This window comes from Lipotes vexillifer, unplaced genomic scaffold (genome assembly GCF_000442215.2).
Source record: "Lipotes vexillifer unplaced genomic scaffold, Lipotes_vexillifer_v1.1 scaffold1048, whole genome shotgun sequence".
Lineage (NCBI taxonomy): Eukaryota > Metazoa > Chordata > Mammalia > Artiodactyla > Lipotidae > Lipotes > Lipotes vexillifer.
This window is the reverse complement of record NW_006785351.1, coordinates 3254859-3272484: the sequence shown is the minus strand read 5'-3', so window position 1 is coordinate 3272484 and position 17626 is coordinate 3254859. Positions and strand designations below refer to the sequence as shown.

General features: G+C 39.9%; 1 protein-coding gene across 3 annotated transcripts in view; it reads left to right on the top strand.

Annotated features, from left to right (window-relative positions):
* The first annotated feature begins 16796 nt into the window (after window positions 1-16796).
* Window positions 16797-17626, top strand: part of UAP1 (UDP-N-acetylglucosamine pyrophosphorylase 1) — a 39574-nt gene continuing 38744 nt past the window's right edge. The window contains exon 1 of one of the 3 annotated variants that reach the window (XM_007457409.1): window positions 16797-17063. The gene's annotated coding sequence lies outside the window, so the exon portion shown is untranslated. The remainder of the gene's footprint in view (window positions 17064-17626) is intronic. The other 2 variants (XM_007457408.1, XM_007457407.1) reach the window with 2 other exon arrangements.

Here is a 17626-nt window from a genome sequence, read left to right as displayed (position 1 = left end):
GGGCACGAACCCCTATCCCCTGCATCGGCAGGCGGACTCTCAACCACTGCGCTACCAGGGAAGCCCTGTTATTATTCTTTTAAGTTCTTAAGCCTGTCTAAGGATGATTAAGTATAAACTATATATTCTTTACCCTTTGATGTTGTGGGCAAAAAATAAATATTGCAACCATCAAATTTTTGTTTCACATAAAATTATTATATTAAAGTTAACCTCAATACAATTTTGCTGTCAGGCAGGTCTAAATGAAGCTTTGGGCAAGAGTTTTGTTTGGGATTTTAATATTATCTTTTCCTTCCAAAGATTATGAGCTCTTCATTTTCCTTATAGTTTATAGCTGTGTGACTAGCTAAAAGAGGATTATTACTTCAGGATGAAAAGCTGGCTTTTAGTTGGCTGATGATTAATTTACAAAGGATATTTTACTATTAATATAGGTGAGGGCCCATGTGGGCTAATTTTTTCTTAAGCTATTGGTTTAATATGCTAAGAGTAAAGTTTTGTGGCCTAATTCGGTCTATCCCCAGGGTAGCCAGAATTTCTAGCCTTAAGTCTCTCTTTAATTACACTTTTCACAGTTAGCTTCAATAAAGCTGAACAATTTTGTAGATATGCCCCACATACATATGTTCTATGTAGACAGACTACAGTGCTTGGATAAAATCCACACTTCATTCATTGCTCATGATATTTCTTTGAGTTCCAGGAACATGATCTGGGACACTAATTTTCTACTTTTTCAAGAGAAAACAGAAATTACACTAGTAATGACTGACCTCATGGATATGAGTGGACTTGGACTACGACATGTCTCAGCCTTCCAGTTGCCTGAGTTCATAGGCCTTTCATTATTCTTGCCCTGCACCACCACTACCACACCTTCAGCCCTTCTGAAGTTCCTTAGCAACACAGAAACTCGAAACTTTGTTTATGGAAAAACAAAGTTCTCAATCAAGGGTAAGTACAATAACTGTGATCTCTGTTAGAACAACTCAACAAATGCTCATAGCCCATCTACAGAAAAGGGCAGGTTTGCCCGATTACACTGAGTTAGCAGCCAAGCCTGATGGGTGACATAACCCTTCTCTTTCTAATCTAGGGAATTGGTATGATATAGGAAGTTATATTTTTCCAACCCAAAGACATTGTTCGCAAAGAAACAGGCACCATGTTAAAAAAAATCTAAATGGAATAATTAAGATCCTAGATATAAGTTCTGAACAAGAAACCAGGGAATCCCTGATCGTTTTAGCAGAGTTTTGGGGTGGCTTTGCCAGATTGAAAAACTATTACGATTTCACAAGCTGCATTTTATACCTCCAAAGAGAATTCATCTTTTCTTTGGGGGAGCAATTTAATGGGCATTTGGGCTATGTAAAGATAGTACTCACAGACGAGTGTGTGGAAATAAGGAGCCCAACTGCTTTGTATGTCCAAGATTGTGTTCCTTGGGTACAGAGCATTTTGAGTGGTCACCCGATTTTCTGCTTGTGGAAAACCCAAAGACATGAAATTGGGATTATCTTATTTGGATTTCAAAAATATCTTGCTCTCAGAAGCTAAAAAAATACAGTGCAGATGGACTACATATTGGGTCCATTTGAGATAGTTTGGAACTCTGGTGCCACATGCATCTTAGACTGATAGCTTCCCTAGAACTGAGTCAAGAGCAGATCCTCATCATGGCTACCAAATGGGTTTACAGAGTCTGCATTGACTGATCAATCAATCTCTTCTTCCACAACCCCCTCTTCCCTCAGTTCTCCTCTGTTCTCTCACAGCCTCTGCCATCAAACTCCCTCAACTGAGTGGCCTCACGGCTTCTGTTCTCTTGGGAGATTCCAGTCCCATCTACTGGGGAAGGAACTTTTTCCTCTCTCTTTCTCAACATTTCAGGGGAATGCCTCAGGCTTTGGTTAGATGGTAATGATGACTCCCACTCAGACTGTGTCAGCTCCTGGGAAAAGAGGAACTAGCTGTCCTTTCTGGACTGAGAGTTATGGGGATACTCCAGTTCTATTTGTTTCCCCATCAATGAGAGCAGCCAACGATTTCCTACTCACTTCACCTAAAAAAATGAGTAAAACTCAAACTAACCAAGAACAGCATTTATTTTTTTCCTCTTGGGAGAAAGAAGACAAGACATTAAAGATTGCTATTGATTTGGCTGCTCCTTTCAACCAGCATACCCTTGGTTATTGAAGATTTGCTTCTTCCTGGGCCTGGCTGTAAATTACATTTTGCTTCCTATAAAAAAAAAAAAAAAGAAAGAAAGAAAGAAAAAGGGGGAAGCAACAGCGCAAATTAAGATTATTTTCTTCTCTAGTCCAAGTTTTCTCCTGATGGCAGTCTATCCTACTGTTAACAATAATTTTTAAGAGCAAAGCAGTATCAATCCATATTTATATTTTAAAAATTCTTAGAGGATAAAATATGCACCCACAGGGAAAAACTCTGGCATATAGAGGGCAATATAGTTTTTGGAGCTAAACATCTGGTTTCTCCTTAAAGAACAGAATCTTTGCTTATCTTTGTATAACCAAAATGTATGTCTTAGGCACTGTTCAAGTTCAAAGGGCTATGGCTTTCTCTTCTACCCCAGTAGTTGGAATGAGAAAAAGATTTTTACAAATCTTAGAACCTTGGAAGAGGGCTGTGATCTTGAGAGCAGTAGGAGATTTAATTCCCACCTTCTGCAACTAATTTCAAAACACACACACACACAGATTTAAAGGGTGGAGGGGGAGAGGGGAAGTAGACTGATGTTAAGTATGTCTTTAGATGATGACATTATAAAATATTTCTGGAGAGACGAATCTTTTCTGTATTGTTCAATTTTTCAAAAACCAGTTTATGTTGCATTTACAGTTATAAAAAGCCCACAATCATTATTTTAAAGAGAAATAGAGCATGAGAGAGTGTATCATGTCAGTAGCCTGTTATATGCTCAGTAAATGTAAGTCCCCTGTTATCTCTGATGAAAAGGAACTAGCTGTACTTCCAACAGGAAAAAATAAAGTTAAAATGTGACACTCTAGAGCAATAAGTTTCTATAATAGGATAGGAAATCACCCCTACTGCCCTGAGCAGCCAAAATTATAAAGCGTTCTTAAGTCAATGGCTGTTCTAAGCATTAAATCCTTTGAGAATATTTAATCTATATAAATCAGAGAGCAGTACTTCTGGCAGAAAATGCTCTCCCCAAAAAGCAAGTATAAAACTAGACAAAAATTTCAAAAAATGATCATTTCAGGAGTCTGGGAAAAGACCAAACAACAAATTAAGAAATATTTATTTGTGAGAAACTGCTGAACTTCTATACAAGCAGTAGGAGTCTGTGGTATTCTTGCCTAGGGATGTTTCCAACTCCCCAACCCTAATACCTTGATAGTGCTACCAAGGTGGGGCTGGCTGTAAAAACCAGCAGCTTCACTGCTAGAAGGGCTGGCTTGATCTGGGTGGAAAGTGAGAAACCCATATCCATTGGAATTGTCAGTAAAAATAGAAAATTTGATGAGAAATAAATGAGTAAACTTCATGTTCTGGAAAACCATGATTCAAAAAATGAGGGTAAATTACAAATATTCCCAGATTAAAAAAATCTTAGGGAATTTATTCCTAGCAGGCCTGCCTTCAAGAAATACTAAAGGATGTACTTCAGGCTGGCAGGATGTGGTGCCAGATGGCAGTTTGAATCCACACAAAGAAATGAAGAGCATCAGAAATGGTAAATATGTGTAAATATAAGGCAAAGATAGATTTTAATCTTTTCTTCTCTTAACTTAAAAAAAAAAAGACCTAAGATCGTATAAAAGAATAACTTTAACACTTTACTTTTGGGTTTATAACATATAAATATGTAATATATATGAGAAAATGAAGCTATATTAGAGTAAGTTTGCTAAACTTTACCAGAATTGTGATTATTAACCAAAAGTAGATTGTGAAAACTTACAAGGCCTATTGTATTTCTTAAAGTAACTGTTAAAAAATAACACCAAACAATTATAGTTAAATCAGCAGAGGAATTAAAATGCTACACTAAAAATAATTGTTTAACATAAGGAAAGCAATAAAGGAAGAACGGAGGTCCAAAAAAGACATGAGACATAAAGAAAACAAATAGCAAAATTTCAGGTATAAATCCAACCATATTAATAACCACATTAAATGTAAATGGGCTAAACACTAATAAAGTGGCAGAGGTTGTCAGACTGGAAAAAGGTCAGGATACAACTATATGCTGTCTATAAGAGATAAACTTCAGAATAAAAGACACAAATTGGTTGAAAATAAAAAGATAAAAAATAATATACCAACTCAGTTAAAAAAAATGGGCCAAAGACCTTAACAAACACCTCACCAAAGAAAATATACAGATGGTTGGTAAATAAGCATATGAAAAGATGCTCCACAGCCTATGTCATCAGGGAAATGCAAATTAAAACAATAAGATATCACTACATTACTTAATTTGTCACCATTGTCTTTTTTAGACATCACCAAGCAATATATATCTAAATGGGTGGTGAGTGATGAGGAGAGTACTTACTGTTTTGGAAATTAAAGGGTTGGAGATATGGACTTATTAAAACAGTGATTAAGAGAATGAAATTTTTAGTCAGACAAATATGTGTTCAAATTCAAAATCTGCCACTGGTATGAGACCTTGCAAAAGTCACCTAACATTTCATGTAAAATAGATAGCTAGTGGGAAGCAGCTGCATAGCACAGGGAGATCAGCTCGGTGCTTTGTGACCACCTAGAGGGACAGGAGGGGGAGGGTGGGAGGGAGGTGCAAGAGGGAGGGGATATGGGAATATATGTATACATATAGCTGATTCACTTTGTTTTACAGCAGAAACTAACACAAAATTGTAAAGCAATTATACTCCAATAAAGATGTTTAAAAAAAAAAATCACTTAACATTTCTAAGCCTAAGGTTATTGATGTGTAAGATGAAGATGAGGGCTTCCCTGGTGGCGCAGTGGTTGGGAGTCCGCCTGCCGATGCAGGGGACGCGGGTTCGTGCCCCGGTCTGGGAAGATCCCACATGCCGTGGAGCGGCTGGGCCCGTGAGCCATGGCCGCTGGGCCTGCGCGTCCGGAGCCTGTGCTCCGCAACGGGAGAGGCCACAACAGTGAGAGGCAAAAAAAAAAAAAAAAAAAAAAAAAAAAAAAGATGAAGATGATATTGAAATTAGCCTAGTGGATTATTATGAAGATGAAATGAGACTATAAGAAAAAAATGCATGTAAAATTCAATAGAAATTGTTCTGTACATCTTAGTTGTTTTTGAGAAGAGCTCAATGATTTAGAAACATCCTTGCTTTCTAAGCCATGATTCACTTGATTGATATTTATTTCTTTTGTTGAAACTTGATTTCTGAGAGAAGTTATGACAGCATAGAATCACTTAAGGGGCACTTTCACATTTTAAAAAAGTTGTGTTTTAGGCCTACTAGTTCACAATATGCACCTAAGAAATAATGGAAATTTACCTATAGTTATAAATAACTAAAGGATTTACATATATTAATTTTATACTAAATTTAGCCAAATGTACTTTGTTGTGCATAACAAATGTCAAGTCAATATATTTAATAATGAAATTCTGGAAATCTGCCAATCTTGTAACTATCATATTTAGGGCATTGTTCATAGATACTTTTATTGGATCAATTGTGAAGAGAATGGGTGATGAAAAAATGACCAAAATAATTATTAGAAAATGTTCTTAAATTTTTGTGGTCAGAAAATTTTTAAGCACATAACTGGAAAGATTTCATATTGTTTGTTAATTAAATGTGTACTTTCCTCATTCTAAAAATGATCCAAACTGGCTATAATTTCATGCTGTAATCAATGAGTCACCAACTGCCATTTGGAAAGTTTCATTTATATTTTAAAATTTCTAAATTACTTTTTATCAATTACTATTTCTGTGTACTAAATTGTGACCTAAAGCTTCATCTTTTATGGCTAACAATAAATAGCAATCTTTAAAGAGTTATATAAACAAAAATGATGATGTCCAAACAAAATTTTACAACTTTTTAAAATAGTTACAATAGAACCTAATAAAACCTAACACTAATAGGATAGTATATTCAGTGACAGATAAATAAAAGGAGAAATCAATTTTTAAAAAACACAGAGATCAGTAGAATTCTATCCTGATATAATTTAATGAGGGATTCTAGTGAGAAGAAGAGAGTTTGTATGGTCATTTCAATTTGAAAAGATTTATTCTGTTCTTGGGTAGCCTGCTTATATTTTATCACTCGTTCATTAAAACTGCTGAAAATGTAGTGCAACTAAATTTATCCTTTTTCTATCAAGAGAAAAATCCAGAATCTCTTTTAAAAACAGCCTTATGGCCAAGACAAAACCTAGTCAGAAGTTACTTGAGTGAAATGCCAGAAAGGTCATGGACTCATAAGCAAACCCCAGGAAGTCTTTTCTAAAACTTGTGGGTGAGAAGTCAACTCAGCAGGGGCAGGGTGTGGCATCCTAAATGAAGTCAGGCCTTCAGAGGAGAAGCCACTGTTCCTCCCACTTCCCTGGGGAGGGGAGGGGTGGGCGTGGTTTAAAAAGTAATTTAACATAATTGTTAATAGGAACTCTTTTATGTGGCAGGCTCTTCAAATGATTTTTTTCCTTTTCTTCCTTCCTTTCTTCCTTCCTTCCTTCCTTCCTTCCTTCCTTATTTCTTCCTTTCTTTCTTTTTCTTTCTTTCTTTCTTTCTTTGTCTCTTTCTTTCATCTTTTTTCTTTCTTTCCCTTCCTTCCTTCCTTCTTTCCTTCCTTCCTTCCTTCCTTCCTTCCTTCTTTCCTTCCTTCCTTCCCTCCCTTTCTCCCTCCTTCCTTCCTTACCTCTTTTGTACATTCCAAATTTTAATACTTATAATACTTGTATAATACAAAAAATTAAGAAAAAAATTTTAAAACATTAAGAGTTTCAGTCTTTAAATTTTCTGCTTTTAGTCTTTCTTTTGGCACAAAAAGGAAAATAAGAAATGTATCTCAAGCCCCACCAACTATGCAAAGGGATCCTTTGTGCCCTTGCTGGGGGCAGCAAGGCCCATCGCAACAATTTTGTAGTAGTGCAGGTCTGTGATATTAACTGTCTATCTTTTGTCCTATGTTATAGGCAGAGAAGAAAGAAAGATGGTTTGTAAAACTCGTCAGGGCCTTCCCACCACTCTCAGGACAAATTCTAAGCTCCAGTGTGGCTGGAGTCTGGTGAACCAGGGCAGGATATGGAGAACATAGAAGCGGGGAGATAGAGAAGGACTGTATGTGGGGGTGGGGGAGGGGAGATCTTGTAGGACCTTGCGGGTCTTTTGATGATTTTTTTTTCCCCCCCTGGTACGCGGGCCTCTCACCGCCGCGGCCTCTCCCGTTGCGGAGCACAGGCTCCAGACGCGCAGGCTCAGCGGCCATGGCTCACGGGCCCAGCCGCTCCGCTGCATGTGGGATCGTCCCGGACCGGGCCACGAACCTGTGTCCCCTGCATTGGCAGGAGGACTCTCAACCACTGCGCCACCAGGGAAGCCCTCTTTTGATGATTTTGCCTTTTAGTCCCAGTGAGATAAAAAGCCGTTAGAGGGTTTTGTGCAGAAGAGTGATGCAATTCGAGAGATCATTCTGGCTGCTATATTGAGAATGGCTGGCAGAAGGGCAAGGGTAGAGGCAAGGAGATCTGTTGCGGGGTCATTGCTCTGTACAATTCAAGTAAGAGATGATGCTGGATTAGACATGGATGGAAGAAAGTGATGGTGAAAATGGGTAGGATTCTGGATATATTTTGAAGACAGAGTGCATGGGATTTACTGTAGATTGGCTCTGGGACGAGAGAAGGTGCCAAGGATGACTCTAAGTTTTTTGGCCTGAGAAACCAGGGGCATGCAGTTACCATAGAGATAGAGGAGACTGAGAGAAGTAGGTTTGTATGGGGGGCAGAGTGGAGAGGATAATAGGAGTAGGTCAGGAGCTTAGTTAAAGACATGCCAATTTTGAGATACCTATTAGGAATCATGATATCCTTAAGGAGGCATAAGGGGGTGGGACCTAGCTCATGGGCAGAAGGATTGGACCATGATAGTTTATTCTAAGCACTTGGAGACAAGATAAAAATACAGGTACAGATACAGTAGATGGGTGGATGTGGTGGTGGGAGCTTGAGGAAGCTCTTTCCTGATTGTTCCTATTTTCTCAGTGAAAGGAGAAGCAAGGTTATCTGCTGAGAATGAGCATGGGGGAGAAGGTTATTACAAACGTTTCTCTTTGAGAGAAGTAAAAGGTGTGAAACAGTTATCTAGGAGAATTGCAAAATGAGTGGACTATAGAAATATAGTATATGGTATTTGCATAGTATTGTAGTTATGAATTTAAAGTGACCCCAGTCAGAATGGTTGTGTGTTTTTCTCCAACCTGTTCAGCTACCTGGGGCATCTGGTTCAGGGTCTCTCAAAAGGCTGTAATTGAGGTGTTGGGCAAGGCTTAGTTTTCTGCTTCAAGGTCTCACTGCAGTGCAAGCAAGGTGTCAGCTGGGCTGCATTCTCTTCTGGAGGCTCGATTGGAGTAGAATCCACTTCCAAGCTGGCAGATTGTTGGCAGAATTTATTTCCTCATGGCTGTAGGACTGCAAACTTCAGGGTTTTTGGTTTATTTGTATTTTTACTGGCTGGAGGCCACTCTCAGCTCCTAGAACATGTGTGAAGTTCCCTGCCATGTGGCTCTCTCCATAGGCAGTTCTCAACATAGCAGTTTGTTTCTTCAAGGCCAGTAAAAAAAGTCAAAGTGAGTCTGCTAGCAAAAAGTCTTAAATAATATAACCTAATAATTGGAGTGACATCCCATCACTTTTGTCATATAGCATAATGTATTCATGGGAATGATTATCTCATCACCTTTTCCATATTCTATTGGAAGCGAGTCATGGGTCCTGCCCACCTTCGAGGGGAGGGGATTACACAACCCAGGAGGCAGGGATCATGGGAGTTACTTTAGAGTCTGTCTGCTGCACCATTCTAGTCCCAATACCTGATACCCAGTAAGCCAAACTTAGTAAATATTATTTTTTAAACAAAAGCTTACCAAGCTCTTATTCTGAGTCAGAAACTCCTCTAAGCACTTTAAAAATATTAATCCCCACAGCAACCCTAGTAGGTAGGTCCTATCATTATCCCCATTTTACAGATGGGGGGATGAGAGACAGAGACATCAATTAATTCAAGGTCATTCAGCTAAGTAATTGCATAGTCAGCACTTAAACGCATGCTCTCTGGCTTCAGAGTCCATATTCTTACCTATTATGCTAAGCGGCCAAAACCAAAGTGAATGAATTAATGAGTGCTGTTGAGAGGTACAGGAAATAATTACCCAAAAGCTCTGAGAAACAAGTAAGTTTCGAAACTGCATTTTGTATTTCAATTTTGATGCTAAGCCAGTTGGCACTATCAGAGACTTTTATTGCGATTTTAGGTCTTTTTTCTATTAATATTAAGTAACACAGGCCAAGTGGAGAGGTGGAGCCTGGAACAAAAAAAAAATGTGTGGAACTCCTTGCTGTGCCTGAGATTTCTCAGAGGTGACATGCCATTTTTATCTTTTCCTTATTTAAAGATATTACCTGGAAAATATAAAATAAATTTCAGCTGTAGTAGATTCATAAGGAAGGAATAGGTGACTAGGAGATATCTCCAACAATAACAACTTATGCTATACCTTGGTTTGTCATTCATATTGAGTTGAGAGGCATAAGAGAACAATGACCAGATAGGTGGTGAGACAGGTTTAGAACAAAATATGTTGCAGCTCTGGTTTCAATGCTGGCCAGATGCCATTCTAGGCTAAGTTTCTAAGGAATTTCCCCTGGGGACAGCCCCCCTGTGCTTTAGAAATATCCAGATAAGTGGCCTCCCAAGAGGGTGCATTAAATATTTGACCCAGGACTCAGAATGTAGAGAGCCTTTTAGCTTGAAGAGAAGAAAATATACTCGAAACATTTATTATGGTGGTTGAGGTTTTTAATGACTGGATTATTTTTCCACTCATTAAATCCAGAAAAACCCTGTTATACAGTGATAGGCTTCTTGGTTCTGCTTCTTAATTATCTATTCTATCCTTCGATAAATCACTTAACTTTAGGGGGGGTTTGTTTCCTTTTCTATTAATTAAGGGAGATGGACCAGACAATCTCTGGCTAACAGCACTGGAATGGAATTTAAAGTCCACTCTCCCACACCATAACAGCCTACTCAATTTGGAGTCCTGAGGCTGTGTATCTCTGTAATCATTACACACAGCACTCATCTACTCTCTCCCTGGTTCATTTCTTCCTGTTATTTATTTACTTCCTAGATTATAGTCAGTTTAGAGGGGCTGTACTTTGAGTATATATATATATATATATATATATATATATATATATATATATATAAAGTAACAGGGTGTATTCGTTATTTCACAATATTTCAAAACACAGCCTGAGCTACAGAATATTTAGAGAGTGGGAGGAGTGATGAGCTATTACGTTAGGATGACTCAAGTCCTAGGAAAATATCAACAGGAAAGTCAAAGCCCTAATTCCTCCACCTCTCATCTGTTTGTTTCTTGGAAATAGTGATCTCATGAAACACTCATGGGAACCTTGAGCTAAGCCAGACCTCCTGGTGATCTGATGAACTGCTGGGAAATAACCTGGGTCCTTTAGATTTTCAGGGGCCTAGCTGAGGCCATCACATTCAGGACAGTGAAGGGAGGACTTCTGGTGTACGCTCACTAATACCAGCCCACTGTTTGAAAAGTCTGTGTGGATCCTCACTGGTTGTACTACAAAAGGAAGTGTGGACAGACTGGCACATATCCGATACAACTGCAGGGAAAAACAAGCAAGCAAGTAGCCTCTTTACTTGTTAAGTAACATACCTGCTTTTCTGAAATGAAAAAATATATATTCTCTTAATTGTAAAATAATTTTCACTTTAGTAAATTTAGAAAACACCCCAAAGTCACCGGAATCCCATTGTCCCTAAAAGATAAAACATAAGATCTTCTTTGGTATACACTTCTGAATTTTTGAATGTGTCTGATAATAGCCCATTTAAAACACCTTTCTTGGAATCCCAACATGATTCTGTATTTTTAATAGAGGACCACTCCATTTCCCTTATTTTCTTTATTTTTCATTCCTTCTCTTATTTATTCACCTAACACTTATTGAATAATTGCTGTGTGCTAGGTCCTTTCTCTTTTAATTCTCTTTCCAACTCTGTAAGATATATTGCATGTATTGCTATCTCTATTTTGTAGATAAGGAAAGGGAAGTTCAGTGAATTAGGGTGATTTTTCCTAATCTCACAGCCTCTATCTACCTATTATCTCATCTATCTAATCTATCTTACCTATCTATCTAACTAATGAAAGTATTATCTTTTTTTTTTTTTTAAAGCCAAGTTGGGATCATACATACTAACCAAAATACATACCCTTTGGTAAATATTCCCTTTTCGAGGCTTCTGATTTCACAGTTTATTTAGTACCAACCCTACTAGATCTCTTGCTAAGTTCTCTGAGTACAAATTCCTTGGTTTCTTTTGCTAAGGAGGCATCAGGTGTTGCCAGTGTGAAAACAAATAACTGGCTCATAGAAGCCCCATTATTAAGGCTGAGGATCAAGGGGTGGCACTCTTAAAGAGTGAGGCTTCTCACCTCCTGGCTCTCTCAAACCCTACTGGCCTATCCTTTTAAGAAATTTCTTTATTTTATTCTCTCCCTTCTCTGAGCTCTGAAATCCTTCATTTGTGCATTCACTGTGGCACTTATGGCCCCTTGGCTTGAAAAAGGAACATCTCCCCCATGTTTATATATTCCCTGGGGACCCAGACCCTAGCTTTTGATTCCCCGTGGTATCTATCACAAGGACTGGCACAGAACAACCCAGTAAACATATTTTGAAAAAAACATCTATTTGTTCTTGATTGAATACTGAAAAATGTGCCAGTTTGTTCTTAAGAGAATAGTTCAAGCCCAGGGACATCCATATAAATATCCAGGGATTCCAGGCCATTCCCCACTCTGCACAACACGTTTCCATACTCCTCATCTAAGCCTGTTTTCAACTGGAAGGTTGAGAATTAGAGAAAAACACTTTCCTAGCATTATTCCTGTCCTAAGGGAGCACAGCTGTCACCCCAAACAGCACTGTGTGGCATTTACAGCTTCCCAGGTGATGAGGCTTTCCGACCCGGTGATTGAGGGCATGTGACAGGGGACAGGCAAATGATTCTGTTGACTCTCACACCCTCGGTCCTTTCCTCCAGAGCTGTGTGCTCCGTGGGTTAAAGATTTTCTTTTTTTGTTTGGACTGATAGTGAAGAACTCCACCATTAGTTGTATTCTAATTTTTTGAACTTTGAAATTTTTATATAATTTCAACCTTACAGAGAAATTGTCGAGGAGTATAAAGAAGTTCCATATACCCGTTACCCAAATTCACTAATTGCTAGCATTTTCCCCCAAATATGCATTTCTATCACATACACACACATATGTATGCCAATTTCTGTACTGGGATTAATAATCATGAGTTCATGCTAACTTCAATGCCAATCTGCACTAAAGAGGTAATTCTAGCCTCTCTGCCTTTCCATATGTGTAATTTTCTTCTCCAGAGTAACTGCTCTCTCATTATCTTCAATACATTTAGTCATTTGCTCACCTCCACGATACAAACAAAATAGTTTCAGAATTGCTAACCTACACCACTGTGAAAAGCCAACCTACTAACTAGAGTTTAACACTTGTTTACAATTCATTTTGTCTTTAGATTGAGGGTAGAAAGTTAAAATACTGTGCCCACAGGTATATTCATATGTCAAAAATCACCAAATTGTCCATTTTAAATATCTGTAGTTTATTTTAAGTCAACCTCAATAAAGCTGTGAAAAAATACTGTCTTCAAAATTTACTTGGGTTAATTCTCCCAAGGAACCTTCAGTAAAAAGTTATGGTATTTAAGATACAGTTAGGTTGATTTGTTTGTTTGGTTTCTGTTTCAGGGTTCAACCTCCCTCTTTGTTATTTTTATTTCATTTTTTGAATATGTAAAGCATTAACAGGGTTCCAAAAGTCAAAACTATACAGAAAGTTGTATTTAGAAAAGTGCGACTTCCCTTGCCATTCCTTCACTTGATTCCTACCCACCCCCTGCAGGTAACTAATCTTATTGGTTTCTGGTTTGTCTTTCCTGCTTTGTTTTGTTTCCAAAAATAAGCAGGTGTGTGTACATTGTCTTATTTCCCCTTCTTTCATTATGTATACTTGTTTGCACTTTGCTTTTTTTTCACACATACCAATGTCCTGAAAGTCATCCCTTTTCAGTTCGTATCAGTCTCTCTTTTTGTTTTTTGTAGTATTCCATGTAGCTATGTAGTATTCCATGTTTTCTTCTACTACCTGTATGATTTCATACTTTACTCTTAGATCTCTGATGTGTTTGGAGTTTATTCTTACGAATGGTGTGAAGTACGGATCTAGTTTCATCTTTTTCCAAGTGGCTACCTAGTTGTCCCATTTACTCAAAAGTCTAGTCGTTTGAGATGCCACCTTTATGATATAGTACTTGGGCCTAAATAGGCCCAAGTACTATATCATAAAGGTGGACTGTCTAGTCTATTCCATTTGACTATTCACAATTGTTCACATTGTTCACATCTATTCACAATCTACCACATTGTTTTAATTATAGGGGTTTCATAGAATATTTTAGTATCTGGTAGGTAGGCTTCTTATTATAGTTTTTTGTTTTTTTCAGTGTTTTCCTAGTTATCCTTTCATGTTTCTTTTTCCATGAGCACTTTGGTTATCAGCTTGTCTAGTTTATACATTTATAATATAACATGGAGTGTAATTTATACATTAACAAAGGGTGTTTTTCCTTTTATCAAGTATCTTTGTGGCTTTTGTGTAGGAATGTTTTACAGCTTTCTTTATACAGGTTTTGCACATTTTGTGTTACATTTAATGTCCTTTGTTATTATCGTAAATGGGATTTTCCTCTATTATCATGTCTTCTAACTAGTTGTTTGTGTATATGAAAACGATTGACTTCTATCTGTTCATTTTATAGGCTTACTGAAATCTTTTATGATTTAGTCTTATCATTGATTCTCATAGTTTGAGTTAATCTTATTTTCTAGAGTTTTCCAGGTACTCTCATGTCATTTGAAATTCAAGGTAGTTCTGCTTATTCTTTTCTAATTCTTAAGTTTCTTACAATTCCTCTCAATTGCATTAGAAGAGATCTTCAGTGTAATGTTAAATAATCATGGATAGGTGAGCATCCTTGCCTTCTCTGCCATTATTTTTTAATTTAATTTTATTAATTTTTTTCACCCCACGTGGCATGCAGGGTCTTAGTTCTCCAACCAGGGATCGAACCCACACCCCCTGCAGTGGAAGCGCGAAGTCTTAACCACTGGACTGCCAGGGAAGTCACTGCCATTAGCTTTTAAAAGACTATGTATATAAAAAATATTTTAAAAGACAGAAATAACTCTTTAGGTAAGATGTTTCTGGATATTTATCTGGTAAGATGAGATTATGGCCCTTTTTATGCCTAGAAACTAGAAAAATATTTTTAGCACAAAGGGTAAAAGTAAAAATTTGATTTTATAATAGTGCGTTGAAAACACTTGTGCTGGGCTCAGTTCTTCCTTTTTCTTTAATGAACTCTTTAATAGTGATTTTTCTCTGTATTCATTCATTCATCTAAGATTTATAGAATGCCTATAATACTCCAGACACTATTACAGAGTCTTTATCTTTTAATTTTTACTACACCCACGTGAGTTAGGTATTATCCTCATTTTATAAAGGAAGAAATCAGGGTTGAACTGTGATTTTGAATCTGGTCTCCTAGGTCAAATTTTTCTAAATTCTCATATATTTCTTCCTCAGGGAGTAGAAATGTAGATGAGTGACACTCAGTATATTTTTAGAAAGCAATTGTCTTACATTCTCTTCCCTTCGTTAAAGGTCACAAAGCTGTATTATTGTGTGGAGGCTTCTAGGTCTCTTCAAGTGGGACCTCAGCAACATTAATGGGAGTAATTTTGTTTTTAGTTATCATAAAAGGTTTGAGAGAAATTTTCTTTTTTTTTTTGCGGTACGCGGGCCTCTCACTGTTGTGGCCTCTCCCGCTGCGGAGCACAGCCTCCGGACACGCAGGCTCAGCGGCCATGGCTCACGGGCCCAGCCGCTCTGCGGCATGTGGGATCTTCCCAGACCGGGCATGAACCTGCATCCCCTGCATCGGCAGGCGGACTCCCAACCACTGCGCCACCAGGGAAGCCCAAGAAATGTTCTTTATAGTATCAGGGATCCAAACAACAAAAGGTTTTCCAGATGATGCTAAGTATATCAAGGTATTCAGGACCTAGAACAGTGCCTGACATAGCATAAGCACTCACATGAAAACAATTACAATTTATTATGTAGTTCCACATTCTGTTCTTGTATTAACTGGTTTAATCCTCACAACACCCCTAAGGGGCATATTTATTATTGTCTGTGTTTTATAGATGAGAAAACTGATGTAGAAAAGTTAACTTGCCAAAGATTCCAAGCAATAAAGAAGCTGGAATTCTGCAGACCTCATGTTCATAACCACTACAACTATAAATCTTTCAAACAAATGGATGACATTCTGTGATCATGAAAGATAGTGTTCAACCTCCTGAATGTGTAACTACCAGCATTACTCATCCAGGGTAAATTTTTCAGTTACTTAATGCAGTGGATGATTTTGAAACTGATAAAATTAAAAGGCTTTTGCACTCAAGAAGGTAGAAGAAAGGCACCGAGATGCCTGAATTTCTTAGTCAGGTATTTTGTTAAATCTAGATGTTTTGGTATTTCAACATTTTGGACTTCTTGCAGAAACCGTGCCAAGTGCCACGCGTAAACACAGCTTTTAAAGGCACAGTGCCGAGCATATAATCGCATGTGCACATCCACACAAGGTTATATGGTATACAGGCAATTATAACCAGTCGCATAGCAACGGCCTTGGAGGTCAACCAGTCCAACACTTTTTGTGTCATATACTGAGGCCCAGAGAGGTTAAGACCACAGTCACACAAAGCTGACATCGGGCTTAGTCTCCATGGCGCACGCTTTTCATTTTCTCAGGTTACCTAATAAATTTGCTTGCATTTCCTCTCTTGGTTTTTTTTTTTTTTTTTTTGGTCCCCCTTTGTGTAAAGGTAAATGGGTCTGGCTTCACAGGCTTGCGACCCCTAACACCATAGAACAGAAAGACGGTCAGGGCCCTGACTACCTGGCCAGCTTAAGACGAAATAGTAGCGCAAGGTCAGAGGGCCTTGGGGTTCTGCGCTGAGACGTCGCTGCTGCGCTTTCGCAGCCCTCCGTGTGGGTGGTCGGACACACGCCACCCGGATGACACAGCTTCAAGTCCAGCTCCGCTGTCCGTTTTGGGAAAAGGTGGCCACCCCGAGCCGTGGGGCCACAGGGAAGACTAGGAGCCGCAGGAGGGCACCTCGAGGAACAACACAGTGACGTCAGAGATCTTAGGGCCCAGCCGTGATACCACCGCGGGGCTCGGAACTCGCCCCACCCAGCGAACGCAAAGTACACCCCTCCCAGCCGCGAGGACGCTGGGGGGCGGGGCCACCTACTGACAGGACCCTCGCGCCATCCCCATTGGACTGGAGAATGAGTGACGCGGAGGCCCCGCCCCTCCCCGCCCCGCTCCTTCGCGGCGCTCCTCTCCGCAGCCGCCTCGTCGCTTGAGCTGTGGGCGCTGACGTGTCTGGGCCGGTGTTTGCGACTCCTCCCTGCGCGGGTAGCCACTCGTCGCGGCGACGGAGGGGCGGGGTGGCCGGGGCCGGCGCTCCCCTTGGCCCCAGCTCCCGGCCCGCCCTGCCGCCCCGGCCCCCCGGATGAGGGTATATATTCGGAGCGGGCGCTGGACGCCGATGAGTGGCCGAGCCGAAGGAGCCGGAGCTGGGCGGAGCTGTGGTCGCGCCGAGAGAGGTGAGGGACTCCCAGCTCAGTCGCTGTCTACTCTTGCCACCCTGGAGGAGACGGCGGAATGCGGGACCCGGGGCGGGTGGGGGCCTAGTGCCGCCACGCACCCGCTTCCGCGGCCACGCGCGCGACGTGCAAAGAGCCAGCAACCTGGCACACGCCGAGGAGCGCGCTGCCCACCCACACTGCTCCCGTGTGGCCCGCAGCGCTTCTCAGTCTCGGCGACCCCGCTGGGAGTGCTGGCATGAGGGCGCCCACATGGGCAGTGTCTGCAATCAGGGGTTTGTCAAGAGGTTGGGAGTGGAGCCTCGCCTGGACCTGGGATGGGGGCCTTGAGGTTCTCAGGCTAGGGCCTTGTGGACAGTTTGGCCAAGCTTGGGGGGCCTACAGTGGGGACAAGTCGTTGGAACTGTGCGGTGGGAGTGAGTTGGGGTGTCCTGAGTATATGAGGAAAAGACTCTGAAAGCGTTGATGGTAAATATTGGAGATACTTGTGGGAGCCATGAGAGTGGGACAAAACCTACTTGCCGTTTTGTTTTGTTTTTTTTTTTTTTTTGTGGTACGCGGGC